Source organism: Dipodomys spectabilis, unplaced genomic scaffold (genome assembly GCF_019054845.1).
Source record: "Dipodomys spectabilis isolate Male_0828 unplaced genomic scaffold, ASM1905484v1 ptg000003l, whole genome shotgun sequence".
Lineage (NCBI taxonomy): Eukaryota > Metazoa > Chordata > Mammalia > Rodentia > Heteromyidae > Dipodomys > Dipodomys spectabilis.
Window position 1 is genome coordinate 16,673,470 of NW_024870680.1, and position 11,414 is coordinate 16,684,883.

The following is an 11,414-nucleotide window of genomic DNA, read 5'->3' on the forward strand; positions in this document are numbered from 1 at the left end:
AGACAGTGGGAAACATATAATACATTGTAGGTATTAAGTAAATGTAATGTATGGAGAACCAAACAGGAAGGCTAACTTAAATACCTAACTATAGCCACACTCACTTTACTCCTCTGTCCAAACACCCCTGGCTTCCCTACCACCTTCCCCTGCCTTTGTTGAGTGAAGAGGTACATACCGTAATCTCAGCACTCAAGAAACTAAGGCAGGAGGATTTCAGTTTCTGGCTAACCCAGGCTACTTTTTTTTTTTTTTTTTTGCCAGTCCTGGGGCTTGAACTCAGGGCCTGGGCACTGCCTCTGGGCTCCTTTTGCTCAAGGCTAGCACAGCATCACTCTGGCTTTTTCTGTTTATGTGGTACCAAGAAATCAAACCCAGGGTTTCATGAATGCTAGGCAAGCATTCTACCACTAAGCCACAATCCCAGCCTCTACGTTACAGTTCTTCCAGACAAAGTCTCAAAAAAAAAAAAAAAGCTATTACTTTTCCCTAGTTACTGTATTTTCTCCACTTCAATCTTAAACATTTGATTTCTAATCTATCAAAGCTAGCTATGTTTTTTGGTTTTTGGGTTTTTTTTGTCGGTGGTGGGGCTTGAACTCTGGGCCTAGGTGCTGTCTCTCAGCTCTTCAGCTCAAGGCTAGTGCTCTACTACTTGAGCTACAGTACCACTTCAGGTTTTCTAATGGTTAATTGAAGAGTCACAGACTTTCCTGCCCAGCTGGCTTTGAACCACGATCCTCCAATCTCAGCCTCCTGAGTAGCTAGGATTACAGGAGTGAGCCACCAGTGCTGGGCTCAAAGCTAACCATGTTTAAACCATCCTCTACTTATTTATTTTGGTATCTGTAGGGACAGGCACACAGTGGGTGTACTTTAGATGTTTGATGCATAAGTGAGTGATAGTAGTAGTAGATTTTAGAGTCAGAGAACCTTGGGTTTAAATCTGAGTCCAATCATGATTTAGTTGTATGAACAGTGGGCAAATTTCCTAACCCCTCTGAATTTCAATTCTGTAAAGTGGGACTTAGAATTTTGCTTGCCTCACTGGACTAAGAAATTAAATACAGAGTGTCCTCAATAAGTGATAGATATGATTTTGATAATTTTTGAGGCTATTATATTATTCATTTCTCTAGAAAACAACTATAATCAAAGAAAATTAAGATCATAATATCATAAATTCTGAGTAGTACAACTGGAAATATACTTTAATAATTACAGCCAATTTTCAACTGATCTAATATTAACAATCTCAAGTGGTACAATCCACATGTCAATTACTAAATAATTACTGAGAATCTATTAGATGCTAAAATCTGTCTCTGTCTTGTATTTGTACAGATAACATGGGAAAACTATTTAAAAATATGAAATTCACTAATTGCAAAGACCCTAGTAAAGAAGAAATCTGATATCATATTCCCTTATTTTTTGAGAACCCAGTAAAATATATTCTTTTTTTTTTATTGGGGGGGATCAAGTCATGGGGCCTGAACTCTGGGCCTGGGCGCTGTCCCTCAGCTCTTCAGCTCAAGGCTAGTGCAATACCACTTGAGCCACAGCACCACTTCCGGCTTTTTTCTTTTTGCTTATGTGGTGCTGAGGAATCGAACCCAGAGCCTCAGGCATGCAAGGCAAGAGCTCTACCACTGAGCCAACTTCCCAGCACCTAAAATATATTCTTTTCCCCATGTGATAGCTATATATGTTTGGAAAGCATGTTAAATAGATAATTCAAAACAAAACAAAGTCAGGGTGCTGGTAGTTCACGCCTGTAATCGTAGCTACTCAGGAGGCTGAGATCACAATTCAAAGCCAGCTAGCCCATAGTTTTCTTTATTTGCAATAAGTAGTATATGTCTGAGTCAAGCAGAAAAGGTCAGATAAGTTGATGTTAGGGAAATGAATCCTAAGATATGTATTCAAATGTTTTTTTTCTTTCATCCGATTGTTTCTAACACATTTATAAGATTATTTCTTTGTTGCTTTGTATGTCCCTTCCCCACGGTATAACCCCCTGCTTTCACTGTATTTGATGTTGTTATAATTTGTGGAGGGGAAGGGAAAAAAGAAATCCTTTAAATAGGGATACAGTTGGACCCATTGCAACAATGAGATGTACAAGTCATTATGTTGAAATGAACTTTATAACTTTGGTAGGGGGGAAGGGCAGGGGGAGGATGGGATGGGAAGGGGAAACAAAGGAGGAGGCTACAATGCTTGATAAGAAATGTAATCATTATCTTGCCCATGTAATTGTAACCCCTCTGTACAGTATTTTCACAATAAAAAAAAAAAAAAAAGCCAGCTAGGCAGGAAAGTCTGCGAGACTCTTATCTCCAATAAACCACCAGAAAGCCGGAAGTGATGCTGTGACTCAAGTGGTAGAGCACCAGCCTTGAACTGAAGAGCTCAGGGACAACACCCAGGCCCAGAGTTCAAGCCCCAAGACCAACAAAAAAAACTCACAGAAAACATTTTGAGCTCTATGCCAGTGGGCTCATGCCGAGGCTAAGATTTGTGAGTGTCACAATTTGAGGCCAGTGTAGCCATAACACTGGAGAGGTTTTCTTAACAATAGGTGGATGAGGCTGGGCGCCGGTGGCTCACACCTGTAATCCTAGCTACTCAGGAGGCTGAGATCTGAGGATTGCAGTTCAAAGCCAGCCCAAGCAGGAAAGTGTGTGAGACTTTTTTTTTTTTTGGGGGGGGGGGGGGTCTGGTCATGGGGCTTGAACTCTGGGCCTGGGTGCTGTCCACTCAGCTCTTTAGCTCAAGGCTAGTGCTCTACCACTTGAGCCACAGCGCCACTTCCGGCTTTTTTCTTTTTGCTTATGTGGTGCTGAGGAATCAAACCCAGACCCTCATGCGTGCAAGGCAAGCGCTCTACTACTGAGCCACCTTCCCAGCTCCGAGACTCTTATCTCCAATAAACCACTAGAAAACTGGAAGTGGCACTGTGGCTCAAGCAGTAGAGCACTCACCTTGAGCTGAAGAGCGCAGGGGAAGCGCCCAAGCCCAGAGTTCAAGCCCACAACCGACAAAAGAAAAAAAAAAAAGAAAGAAATAGCTGGATGAAGTGGTTCATGTCATCTCCACTACACTGAAGCTGAAATTAGACATATAACTGTTCTAGTACAGTCCAAGTCAAAAAGAGACAAAAACCCTTTTGTGGAATTCCATCTCAAAAGAATAAGCTGGGTGTATTGGCACTGCCTGTCACCCCAGCTACAACAGCAAGTATAAAATAAGTACACTGGGGTTCAGGCACAAACCTGGGCCAAAAGCTGGACCCTATCTCAAAATAATCAATGAAAAAAAAAAAAAAAAAGGTTAGAGGCAGCCAGGCTCCAGTGGCTCATGCCTGTAATCCTAGCTACTCAGGAGGCTGAAATCTGAGGATCGCGGTTCAAAGCCAGCCCAGGCAGGAAAGTCTGTGAGACTCTTACTCTAATAAACCACTCAGAAAACTGGAAGTAGCACTGTGGCTCAAGTGGTGGAGTGCTAGCCTTGAGCTGAAGAGCTGAGAGACAGTGCCAAGGCCCAAAGTCCAAGTCCCACAACCAACATAAAAAAAGGCTAGAGGCATGGCTCAGCAGTAGAACACTTGCCTTATAAGTTCAAGGTCCTGAGTTCAAACTCCAATAGTGTTGTAACAGAGAAGCCACATTTTGAGAGGTTGGATTTTGGAGTCTTTATTAAAAGGCCAGTGACTGCATGGTAGACTTCTGTCTCAAAGACCAGCAGCCAGCAAATATACTTAACTCTGTTAGGAAACTGAGCCATGATGGCCAGAGAGGAAAGAAAAGAACAAAAACAATACCAACAAACCAATTCAGCTCCAATGGAGAGCTGGATTGAGACACAATGGTGACTGGAGAAGAGACAGGAGACAGGTCACAAACATGTAGACATGTGGCACGGCATCCTCACTTCTGAGCTGGTCTGGGCCTAATTAGGGTCAGGTCAGGGGGCAGGGTCACAAGAAACTACCAATACTAGGTACTGGACTGACAGGTTTAATAACCTATCAGCCAAGTCCCCACCCCTGCCTCCATCACCTGAAGATAAGATTCCAGACCCTACCATCCACCATGTGGCCAAGATAGCACTGGCCAGACGCAATCACCCTTTTTCAGTACCACCAAAAAATAAATAAAAGCCAAGGCACTGCCATTATAAATAGTCTAAGCTATGGGTTTTAATAAGAAACACAGCTCAGAAATATGTCTTGAATGAATGAGAAGATGAGCACATTCAAAGTAGTAATAAGTATGTAGAAACTAGATTCTTCAAATAGTGCACATTGGTCAGAAGACTAGAAAAGGACTAGAGGACTGCTTTTCTTTTCTTTCTTTCTTTTTCAGTCATGGGGCTTGAACTCAGCCTGGATGCTGTCCCTGAGCTCTTCAGCTCAAGGCTAGTGCTTTACCACTTAAGCCACAGAACCACTTCTCCTTTCCTGGTGGTTTATTGGAGATAAAGTCTCATGGACTTTCCTGCCTGGGCTGGCTTTGAACTGTGATCCTCAGATCTCAGCCTCCTGAGTAGCTAGGATTATAGGCATGAAACACTGGCCCCTGGCAACAGGACTGCTTTGTTGTTATTATTGTTGTTGTTGTTGGGGTTTTTTTCTGTCTGTCATGGGGCTTGAATTCAGGGCCTGGGCACTGTCCCTGAGCTCCTTTGCTCTATCATTTTGAGGCACAGTGCCCCTTCCAGTTTGCTGGTGGCTAATTGGAGGTAAGAGCCTCTAGGACTTTTCCTGCCTGAGCTCACTGGCTTTGAACTGCAACCCTTCAAATCTCAGCCTCCACAGTAGCTAGGATTACAGGCATGAGTCATAAGCACCCAGCTTATTATATTTAAATAATTGTGCAATAATAAATAATTGTGACTCAACATGTCAATTTATATATACAATGCATCCTGATCAATGTCACCCATTCTACCATTCTCCCAGGAGGATTGCTTTAGGGAAGAACTTCCTGTGACCACTGTGATTTCTGAGGATCCTTGTTTTTGTTTTTGTTTTGTGCCAATCCTGGGTCTTGACCTTAGGGCTGGCATGTGGCCTATAGGTCATCATTCCCAGGGACTTCTGACTGGGAAATACATCTTTGTGGAACCAGGGCTTTCTAGCCCACACACACTGTTAATCTTCTGCTTCCACTCTAAAGATAAGGAAATTGGATCAAATGTACAAAAGCTTTCTGAGCCAAACCTTGGTTCCAAACATTAGGAGCCCAGATATCTGAAGAATAATAGAATAATACTCTGCTCTGGCCAGCTTTGTCCTAGGAGCACTTAAGCCTCTCACATATGTAACATGAGAACTCATCCTGTGTAGCTGAAAAACATTAGTGCTCATTGTTAGGAAAATGCAGGAGAAAGGAAGGAAACAAGCCAGACTCCATCTTCAACAGTCTAGAACAGCCAGCAGCCCAGCCTTTCCATGGGCTTGGAGACCATGCCAAGAGAGGGTTTAGGAATTGGGTTTTTATGTGGTCTAAGCAAGGAGGCAGAGGTTAATGAAAAAGCCATTATGGAGCTGGGAATGTGCCTTAGTGGTGGAGTGCTTGCCTAGCATGCATGAAGCCCTGGGTTTGATTCCTCAGTACCACATAAACAGAAAAAGCCAGAAGTGGTGCTTGGCTCAAGTGGTAGAGTGCTAGCCTTGAGCAAAAGCAGCTTAGGGACAGTGACCAGGCTCTGAGTTCAAGCCCCAGGACTGGCAATAAAATAAAATTTTAAAAATTAAACAAGCCAAAGGAGGTGGGGGATTTTCCATTGGCCCCACAAAGGAATGTTTACAGCTAGACTTAGGTGTCAGGCAGTCTGCACATACCTGGGATTTTGCCTGGCATCTGTATGTGCCTGGAATAATAGGGTGAGTGTCAATCCTTCATATTCCCATCTTTAGATTTGGACCATGTTAGGACCATGGAATTGTAGTTCTGAAGTGATGGATTTCTTATATGAACCAGAGTCAAAACAGAGCTAAAGCCAGGTGCCCATTGCTCACACCTGTAATCCTAGCTACTCAGGAGGCTAAGATCTGAGGATTGCAGTTCAAAGCCAAGCTGGCAGGAAAGCCTGAGACTCTTATCTCCAATGATGGCTCAAGAGACTCAACACAAGGCTTCAGTGAAAACATTAAGATAGCATGCAGGCCCTGAGTTGAAGTCCCCGTGTACACACACACACACACACACACACACACAAAGTTCAAATCCTAGAATGGCTAACTTTCAGATCTTTCACAAAATATTTAACTATACCCTATATTCCTCATCTAAGAAATGAGCACAATTCTTTATATTTTACAAGCTAATTATGAGGGTCAAATGAAATAATGGAATTTGCAAAAGCACTGAGGACATGTTTGGTCAATAGTAACAACTCAACAATTGCTGATCTCTTCTTTTTCCATAACTTGATTAGAAAATGTGACATTCACAAGTAGCTTATTATTTGATTTTCAGGAATCCTTTAGAAGGGAAAACCTTTTGAGGTTTTTTGTGTGCTGGTACTGGGGTTTTGAACTCAAGGCCTGAGCAATGTCCTTGAGATTTTTCACTCAAGGCTGGTACTCTACAATTTGAGCCACAGCTCTACTTGTGTTTTTTTTTTGTTTTTTTTTTTTTGTGGTTAATTGGAGATAAGTGTCTCAAAGAGTTTCCTGCCTACATTGGCTTTGACACATGATCCTCAGATCTCAGCCACCTATGCTGGAATTACAAGCATGAGCCACTGATGCCAGGCTGACCTTTGAGTTTGAACCAGAACATTTAGCCCTTTGCATTTAATAAATTTGCTGGTATACACAGAAGTTCATCTAACATTTTGTTGCTGTTGTTGGTTGTGGGGCTTGAACTCTGGGCTTGGCCACTGTCCCTCAGCTCTTCAGCTCAAGGTGAGCATTCTACTGCTTGAGCCACAGTGCCACTTCTGGTTTTCTAGTCGTTTATTGGAGATAAGAGTCTCAGGGAGGGCTGGGAAGGTGGCTCAGTGGTAGAGTGCTTGCCTTGCATGCATGAGGCCCTGGGTTCGATTCCTCAACACCACATAAGCCAAAAGAAAAAAGCCGGAAGTGGCGCTGTGGCTCAAGTGGTAGAGCACTAGCCTTGAGCTGAAGAGCTGAGGGACAGTGCCCAGGCCCAGAACCGAGATCCTCAGATCTCAGCCTCCTGAGTAGCAGGATTATAGGCATGAGCTACTGGCGCCCGGCTTCATCTAACATTTTATACTTGTCTGCTCAACCTATTCTCTCATTTTAGTTTTTGTAATAGTAGCTTCCATTTATTGAGGCCCATCTATTGGTAGATTAAGATAAACTCCAATTCATTATATTTTTTTGTGTGTGTGTTAGTCCTGGGGCTTGAACTCTGGGCCTGGGTGCTGTCCCTGAGCTTCTTTTTGCTCAAGGTGAGCGGTCTACCACAGCCCCACTTCTGGCTTTTTTGAGTATTTTATTGGAAATAAGTATCACAGAGTTTTCTGCTCAGGCTGGATTTGAACCACAATCCTAAGTCTCAGTCTCCTGAGTAGCTAGGATTACAGGCGTGAGCCACAGGCACTAGGTGTACATTTTTAAAAGTGTATAATTCAAGCCAGGTACTGGTAGCTCATGCCTGAAATGCTAGCTAATAACAAGGCTAGAGGTTCTCAGTTTGGAGCGAGTCTTGAAGAAAAGGCTTCAAGACTCACTCTCCAAAATAATATGTAAAAAGCTGGTTGAAGGAATGGCTCAAATGGTAGAGCACCAACCAAGCAAACAAACTGAACAAGCACAAAACCCTGAGTTCTAACTCTGGTACTGACAAGAAAAAAAATTAGAATTCAATAATTTTTAACGTAGTCGCCAAGTTGTATAGCCATTTCCACTATCTAATTCCAGAACACTTTTTACTTTTTAACTCCTGAAAAGAATCCTAGATCCATTAACAATCACTGTGTAGCCCTTTGCCCTAGCCCAACAACCACCCACTAATCTCCTTTCTGTATTTATTTGCCTGTTGTGTAATTTCATTTAAATAGAATCAATCATGGCTTGTGTGTCTGACTTCTTTCACTTAGCATAATGTTTTCAAGGCTCATCGATATGGATAGCATGTATCTATTACATTACATTTCTTTTTATAGTTGACTAATATTCCATTTTATGAACATACCACTTTTTGTCTATTAGTAAACATTTGGGTTGTTTGCAGGTTTTGTTTTTGCTTTTTGCGGACATGTATTTTCTATTCTCTTGACTTGATATCTAAGAGTGGAAATGCTGCGATATGTGGTAATGCTATATTCAGCATTTTTTCTCACAGCTGTTGAATGCTTTTTAAAATTTGCATGTTGATTTTTTTTTTCATTTTTATGAAATTGAGGAATTGTAGGCTTGGCTGAAATGGTAGAGTGCCAGCCCTGAGCAAATAAGCTAAGCAAGAATGCCAGACACTGAGTTCAAGCCATGGTACCAGCACAAAAATAAAATTAAATACGGAAATGAAATTAATATGACATAAAATTGAGCATTTTAGAAGGAGGATGACACTGTTCAAAAGGAAATGTACTCTTTACTTGGATCATGTAACTGTAACTCTTGTGTACATCACTTTTACATAGATAGATAGATAGATTTGCCAGTCCTGGGGCTTGAACTCAGGGCCTGGGCACTGTCTCTAAGCCTCTTTTGCTCAAAGCTAGCACTCTACCACTTGAGCCACAATGCCGTTTCTGGCTTTTTCTGTATATGTAGTACTGAGGAATCAAACCCAGGGCTTCATGCATGCTAGGCAAGCACTCTACCACTGAGCCACCTTCCCAGCCCTACAATAATTTTTTTTTTCAGTTGTGGGGCTTGAGCTCTGGGCCTGGGTGCTGTTCCTGATATCTTCAGTTCAAGGCAAGCATTCTACCACTTGAGCTTCAATGCCACTTCCAGTTTTCTGGTGGTTAATTGGATATCAGAGTCCCACAGACTTTCCTGCCCGGGGTGGCTTTGAACTGTGATCCTCAGATCTCACTCTCCTGAGCAGCTAGGATTACAGGAGTAAGCTACCAGTGCCTGGCTAATAAATTCTTTTCAGTTAAGCATTTTAAAAAGAAAACAATTCAGTGGTATTTGTATATTTTCTTTTCTCTTTCTTTCTTTCTTTTTTTTTTTTTTTAGTGTTTTGTGGAGCTTGAACTCTGGGTCTGGGTGTTGTCTCTGAGCTCTTCAGCTCAAGGTAAGGGCTCTAACACTTGAGCCACAGCACCACTTCCGGTTTTCTGGGGTTTTACTGGAGATAAGGGCTGGCTTTGAACTGTGATCCTTAGATCTCAGTCTCCTGAGTAGCTAGGATTATAGCCATCTGCACCTGGCTTATTTGTACATTTTCAATGTTCTACAGCAATCACTTTGTAATTCTAAACATTTTCTTTGCTTAATGACAAACCTACTTATCCACTAAACACTATTTCATGTTTTCTTCCTCCAGAGCCCCTAATAACCACCAATCCACATTCTGTCTCAATAGGTTTACACATTATGGCTATTATAGATAAATGGAGGACTTTGTGCATCACTTAAGTAAAAGTAGTTGGGTTTTTTTGTTTGTTCTTGTTTTTGGTGGTACTGGAGTTTGAACTCAGGGCCTCATGATTGCTAGACAGGTGCTCTACCACTTCAGCTATATCCCAGCACTACTTTGTGGTCCTTTTCTTTTTGTTTTGTTTTTTAGAATAGGATCTTACAGCTTTTTTCCCCAGTGGTCCAGGACTATGATCCTCCACTTCTGCCTTCGGTATATCTGGGATAAGTATATGCTGTCACACCCAGCTGTCAGTTAAGATGGGGACCTGGCTAACCTTTTTTGTTTGTTTGTTTTTGTTTTGTTTTGTTTTTATTTTTTGTAGGTCGTGGGGCTTGAACTCTGGGCTTGGGTGCTATCCCTCAAGTCTTCAAGCTAAAGGCAAGTGCTCTACCACTTGAGCCACAGCACCACTTACAGTTTTCTAGTGGTTTTTATTGGAGAGATAAGAGTTTCACGGACTTTCCTGCCCGGGCTGGCTTTGAACTGTGATTCTCAGATCTCAGCCTCCTGAGTAGCTAGGATTTCAGGCATAAGCCCCCAGCCCCTGGCTAACCTTTCTTAATGTATTGATTTCTTTTTTCTTTTGTGTTTTTCCCCCTATAGTTTATCCCCTCTTGTCGCTGTACTCGATTTTGGTACCCTGGCTATTGTATGTATATTTATCTGAACTAGGGAAGGGAAGGGGAACAACAAAATGCTAAGACAAGGGACAAAGGGACAGCAATACTCACAAGACAATATGTTTGAAATGATCTGTACAACTTGGGGGGGGGGATGAGGGGAGAGAGAGAGGGGGAAAAATGGGGGAGAAGGTAACAAGTTAGACAAGAAATGTAATCACTACCTTACTCATGTAACTGTAACCCCTCTGTACATCACTTGACAATAAAATTAAAATAAAAAAGAGAATAGGGTCTTACAGCTTTTTTTGCCCAGTGGTCCTGGAGCATGATCCTTCATTTATGCCTTCGGTATATCTAGGATAGTAGGTGTGTGCCATCACACCCAGCTGTTGGTTAAGATGGGGACCTGGCTAACCTTTTACCAAGGTTGACCTCAAAGGGAAGAGATGGGGCTGGGAAGGTGGCTCAGTGGTAGAGCACTTGCTTTGCATGCATGAGGCCCTGGATTCGATTCCTCAGCACCACATAAGCAAAAAGAAAAAACCTGGAAGTGGCACTGTGGCTCAAGTGGTAGAGCGCTAGCCTTGAGCTGAAGAGCTGAGGGGCAGCGCCCAGGCCCAGAGTTCAGGCCCCACAACTGGACCCCTTCCCTCCCCCCCCCCAAAAAAGGGAAGAGATCCTTCTTATCTCTGTCTCCTGAATAGTTGGGATTATAGTATGTGTCAGTACACCCTGCTGGAAGTTATTTTTAGTAAACTTTTACCTACTTGCCTATCATGAACAAGGCCCTAGATTCAACCTGCAGGACAGCAAAACAAAACACCTCAAAAAAACAAAAACAAAAACAAAACTCTTACTAATCCTGCAACTCTAAAGAACAGTATATGGGAGCATTCAAACAAGAGATGTTTTTTAGAGTAAGACCCCTTTGCTCCAGACTTAAATGCCACTAATGAAATGAAAGAATTCTGGCAAGTTAACACTTTTGGGCCTGCATTTCCTATTTTGCAAACTAGCAACATTGAGATGAGCAATCTGTAGTCATTAAGGATGAACAATATATAGTAATTAAGGAAATAACCTTGTGTAAAGTTTCGATCCTGATTCAGATATTTACTGTGTGAACAGGTAATGTACCTTCTATGGTTTCCATTGGTAGAGTGGAGATACTAATAGCATATCCCTCATAGGACTTTTATGAACTAACATGAAA